At 41.2% G+C, this 6,276-nt stretch overlaps 1 non-coding gene across 1 annotated transcript; it reads left to right on the forward strand.

The window, feature by feature from the left end:
- Nucleotides 1-5,127: 5,127 nt before the first annotated feature.
- On the forward strand, nt 5,128-5,232 carry LOC142196350 (U6 spliceosomal RNA). Its single transcript, XR_012715195.1, has one exon. It is a non-coding gene; the product is annotated as a U6 spliceosomal RNA (small nuclear RNA).
- Nucleotides 5,233-6,276: the final 1,044 nt, after the last annotated feature.

A 6,276-nucleotide genomic window follows, 5' to 3' on the forward strand; every position in this document is an offset into this window, starting at 1 on the left:
AGTCAGACAATGGCACTGTATACCAGTAGTAAAAATTGTGGGTGCACGTAACCCCAATATATTCTTTGAATTACCAGTCAGAAACTGGCACTATATGGCAGTAGCAAGAAATGAGGGTATTTATAACCCCAATATATTCTTTGAATTCCCAGTCAGACAATGGCACTGTATACCAGTAGTAAAAATTGTGGGTGCACGTAACCCCAATATATTCTTTGAATTCCCAGTCAGAAACTGGCACTATATGGCAGTAGCAAGAAATGAGGGTATTTGTATTCCCAATATACTCTTTGAATTCCCAGTCAGACAATGGCACTGTATACCAGTAGTAAAAATTGTGGGTGCACGTAACCCCAATATATTCTTTGAATTACCAGTCAGAAACTGGCACTATATGGCAGTAGCAAGAAATGAGGGTATTTATAACCCCAATATACTCTTTGAATTCCCAGTCAGACAATGGCACTGTATACCAGTAGTAAAAATTGTGGGTGCACGTAACCCCAATATATTCTTTGAATTCCCAGTCAGAAACTGGCACTATATGGCAGTAGCAAGAAATGAGGGTATTTGTATTCCCAATATACTCTTTGAATTCCCAGTCAGACAATGGCACTGTATACCAGTAGTAAAAATTGTGGGTGCACGTAACCCCAATATATTCTTTGAATTACCAGTCAGAAACTGGCACTATATGGCAGTAGCAAGAAATGAGGGTATTTATAACCCCAATATATTCTTTGAATTCCCAGTCAGACAATGGCACTGTATACCAGTAGTAAAAATTGTGGGTGCACGTAACCCCAATATATTCTTTGAATTCCCAGTCAGAAACTGGCACTATATGGCAGTAGCAAGAAATGAGGGTATTTGTATTCCCAATATACTCTTTGAATTCCCAGTCAGACAATGGCACTGTATACCAGTAGTAAAAATTGTGGGTGCACGTAACCCCAATATATTCTTTGAATTACCAGTCAGAAACTGGCACTATATGGCAGTAGCAAGAAATGAGGGTATTTGTATTCCCAATATACTCTTTGAATTCCCAGTCAGACAATGGCACTGTATACCAGTAGTAAAAATTGTGGGTGCACGTAACCCCAATATATTCTTTGAATTACCAGTCAGACACTGGCACTATATGGCAGTAGCAAGAAATGAGGGTATTTGTATTCCCAATATATTCTTTGAATTCCCAGTCAGACAATGGCACTGTATACCAGTAGTAAAAATTGTGGGTGCACGTAACCCCAATATATTCTTTGAATTCCCAGTCAGAAACTGGCACTATATGGCAGTAGCAAGAAATGAGGGTATTTGTATTCCCAATATACTCTTTGAATTCCCAGTCAGACAATGGCACTGTATACCAGTAGTAAAAATTGTGGGTGCACGTAACCCCAATATATTCTTTGAATTACCAGTCAGAAACTGGCACTATATGGCAGTAGCAAGAAATGAGGGTATTTGTATTCCCAATATACTCTTTGAATTCCCAGTCAGACAATGGCACTGTATACCAGTAGTAAAAATTGTGGGTGCACGTAACCCCAATATATTCTTTGAATTACCAGTCAGAAACTGGCACTATATGGCAGTAGCAAGAAATGAGGGTATTTATAACCCCAATATATTCTTTGAATTCCCAGTCAGACAATGGCACTGTATACCAGTAGTAAAAATTGGGGGTGCACGTAACCCCAATATATTCTTTGAATTCCCAGTCAGAAACTGGCACTATATGGCAGTAGCAAGAAATGAGGGTATTTGTATTCCCAATATACTCTTTGAATTCCCAGTCAGACAATGGCACTGTATACCAGTAGTAAAAATTGTGGGTGCACGTAACCCCAATATATTCTTTGAATTCCCAGTCAGACACTGGCACTATATGGCAGTAGCAAGAAATGAGGGTATTTGTATTCCCAATATATTCTTTGAATTCCCAGTCAGACAATGGCACTGTATACCAGTAGTAAAAATTGTGGGTGCACGTAACCCCAATATATTCTTTGAATTACCAGTCAGAAACTGGCACTATATGGCAGTAGCAAGAAATGAGGGTATTTGTATTCCCAATATATTCTTTGAATTCCCAGTCAGACAATGGCACTGTATACCAGTAGTAAAAATTGTGGGTGTATATAGCCCCAATTCTATTGCTAGGGGACTTGCAGGGTATTTCTGGGGTGAAGGTGGGGGGGCACACCGTTGGAACGGGTATCGGGGTATATATCGGGTATACGGGAATACACTGACAGTGTATTCCATTCAGGATCCTGGGAAAGCTGGGTTGCGGCGATTGAGCCCGTCAGTGCCACGTTACACTGACAAGCTTCTCCCTGGAATTTAGCTCTTACAAGAGCTGTTGGTTGTCTTCTCCTTCCTATCCTAGCCTGTCCCTGCCTACCCAGAATCTAAGCCCTAGCTAGCTGGACGGAAACCTCCGTCCCCGGTGAATTGCAAGCTCAGAATGACGCGAAGCTGGGCGGCGCTGTTCTTTTAAATTAGAGGTCACATGTTTTCGGCAGCCAATGGGTTTTGCCTACTTTTTTCAACGTCACCGGTGTCGTAGTTCCTGTCCCACCTACCCTGCGCTGTTATTGGAGCAAAAAAGGCGCCAGGGAAGGTGGGAGGGGAATCGAGTAATGGCGCACTTTACCACGCGGTGTTCGATTCGATTCGAACATGCCGAACAGCCTAATATCCGATCGAACATGAATTCGATAGAACACTGTTCGCTCATCTCTAGTGCAGACGCGTGTATCTAATCTTTCAGCGTGTGGTACTTTGTGCAGACGCACATATCTAATCCTCTGGTTTGTGGAACTATGTGCAGACGCGTGTATCTAATCCTCTGGTGTGTGATACTGTTTGCTGACCTGTGTATCTAATCCTCCAGCGTGCAGATGCACAAATCTAATCCTCTGGCATGTGAAACTGTGTGCAGACGCGCGTATCTAATCTTTCGGCGTGTGGTACTTTGTGAAGACGTGCGTATCTAATCCTCCTGCATGTGGAACTGTGTGCAGATGTGCGTATCTAATCCTATGGCATGTGGAACTGTGTGCAGATGTGCGTATCTAACCCTCTGGCGTGTGATACTGTGTACTGACCTGTGTATCTAATCCTCCAGCATGTGGTACTTTGTGCAAACGCACGTATCTAATATTCTGGCAAGTGGAACTGTGTGCAGATGCGCATATCTAACCTTTCGGCTTGTGGAACTGTTTGCAGATGTGCATATCTAATCCTCTGGCATGTGGAACTGTGTGCAGACTTGCATATTTAATCCTCTGATGTTTGGAACTGTGTGCAGATGCACGTATCTAATCCTCCGGCATGTGGTACTGTGTGCTGTCCTGTGTATCTAATCCTCTGATGCGTGTATCTCAGTTTGGATATCAGTGTTGTATTGTGCATGTGGAGTGACTTTGTGTATTGCAGTTGGAATTTGAGTGAAAGACTTGCAGGTTTGTATTTGCTAATGGGGGGGTCAGGGTTTTGGGAAAGCTGCATCTCTGGAACAGTACGTCCGAGCGAGTTGAGGTCTCCTCTAAAACCGTCCCAGACACCTGAAGTATTTGTGTGCCAAATTTGGTCAAGATGGTCCAGTCGTTTGGTCGCGCATAAAGAACAGACAGACAGACAGACAAGAATTCATTTTATAATATATATATATATATATATATATATATATATATAAAATTATAATTATAAAAATAATTATCTTCTATTGGCATCAATATAGGGACATACTTACTGTGTGTTTTTGTCATTTATTATACGTTATTGTTATGATTGCTATTGATAATAGTCAACATGAGCTGTAGTCTAGCAAACAAGAAACTATTTTATTGGTTCTCGCAATACAGAAGTATAAAATGAGTTAAAAATTACCAATGTATATGTAATATAATGGCCAATGTATATATGTAATATTCTTCACTAACATAATTGGCATATAAAGTGACAAAACATCCCTTCCAAGAGCCAGTAGCAATGTAAGTGGATCATAGGCCCTTGGTTGTTCTTCAGACTTGGGTGTCCCCTTCCCCAATCAGCACCATGCCACTACATGAATACAGATATCTCCGCCATTTTGTGCTAGCATTGATAATAGGGTGACTCCATGGTATATCCCAGTTATTATTTAGATTTGGATTTTACTTTTTCTTCTTCTATTTCTCCATTTGACCCCATCTACTATGACAAATCCTTCTGACTGTAAAGTTTGCTGCAGAAACATCAATCACCCTTGTTCCTTTGGCCATTTCTAGCCTTTATAGCAACAAAAATACATTCACAACCAGATTAGACTCCAAAATAATTGCAGATCCCAAACCTCAAGATAAATTCACACCATGACAAGGACTTAAAGCGTAACTAAATTTTCAGACAACTTTTGATTTTCTGGAAGTATTTGTGTCATTAATAAATTTTATAATATATTTTCTTAACAAGTTTTTGCTCCTTTCTGTGAAATCCTGCACTCTTCCCCTTGCTTCTGTATTGAGAGATGTTCCAATAATTCTCATTGAATGTTACTTTATATGGAGTTTGATCTTGGAGTAGCGACTGCAGAGAAAATGAGGATGGGGGAGATTCATTTCAAACAGTTAGATCTCAGACATTCTAAAACATACAAACTTGCTTTTGGTGTCATATGAAAGAGGACGTTCTCTTCTTTCATATGACTCCTATATCTGTATTATTTCCAGAGATATCACTGGTTGAGAACACAGTCAGTATTAGGATATTTATATGCAGCTGTATAATATACTGTATACTGTATGATATGATACTGTATGATATAAATATCCTAATCCCAACTGAGCTTTCAACCAGTGATATAATATGGATATCTCCTCTTTCATATAACACAAAAATTAAATTTGTATGTTTTTATATTGTCTGATATATAATTGTTTGAGGTGATCCCCCCCCTCATGTTCTTTACAATTAACACAGCCCCTTACTCCCATATACTATACACCGTAACATTCAGTGAGAGGCAGGAACAGCCCTCAATACAAAAGCAGGGGAAGAGTGAAAAATGCACGATTTTACAGAAAGGAACCAAAATTTGTCAATAAAATATATTACAAAATTTAGAAATGACCTGCTTGCTTCGGCATCACGGTTACTAAAATTGGAATGATACAGAGAAGATTAGCATGGCCCTGGCGCAAGGATGACATGCAAATTCATGAAGTGTTCCAAATTTAAAAAAAAAAGAAAAAAAAAAAGAGTAATGTCTAGAGATGAGCGAACAGTGTTCTATCGAACTCATGTTCGATCGGATATTAGGCTGTTCGGCATGTTCGAATCGAATCGAACACCGCGTGGTAAAGTGCGCCATTACTCGATTCCCCTCCCACCTTCCCTAGCGCCTTTTTTGCTCCAATAACAGCGCAGGGTAGGTGGGACAGGAAATACGACACCGGTGACGTTGAAAAAAGTAGGCAAAACCCATTGGCTGCCGAAAACATGTGACCTCTAATTTAAAAGAACAGCGACGCCCAGCTTCGCGTCATTCTGAGCTTGCAATTCACCGGGGACGCAGGTTTCTGTCCAGTTAGCTAGGGCTTAGATTCTGGGTAGGCAGGGACAGGCTAGGATAGGAAGGAGAAGACAACCAACAGCTCTTATAAGAGCTAAATTCCAGGGAGAAGCTTGTCAGTGTAACGTGGCACTGACAGGCTCAATCGCCGCAACCCAGCTTTCCCAGGATCCTGAATGGAATACACTGACAGTGTATTCCCGTATACCCAATATATACCCCCGATACCCGTTCCAACGGTGTGCCCCCCCACCTTCACCCCAGAAATACCCTGCAAGTCCCCTAGCAATAGGATTGGGGCTATATACACCCACTATTTTTGCTACTGCCATATAGTGCCATTGTCTCACTGGGAATTCAAAGAATATATTGGGGTTACATATCACTTCAATTCCAGGGAGAAGCTTGTCAGTGTAACGTGGCACTGACGGGCTCAATCGCCGCAACCCAGCTTTCCCAGGATCCTGAATGGAACACACTGACAGTGTATTCCCGTATACCCCATATATACACCCCAAATCCCCGTTCCAACGGTGTGCCCCCCCACCTTCACCTCAGAAATACCCTGCAAGTCCCCTAGCAATAGAATTGGGGCTATATACACCCACTATTTTTGCTACTGGTATATAGTGCCATTGTCTGACTGGGAATTCAAAGAATATATTGGGGTTACGTGCACCCACAATTTTTGCTACTGGTATATAGTGCCA

The sequence above is a fragment of the Leptodactylus fuscus genome, chromosome 2 (genome assembly GCF_031893055.1).
Source record: "Leptodactylus fuscus isolate aLepFus1 chromosome 2, aLepFus1.hap2, whole genome shotgun sequence".
NCBI lineage: Eukaryota > Metazoa > Chordata > Amphibia > Anura > Leptodactylidae > Leptodactylus > Leptodactylus fuscus.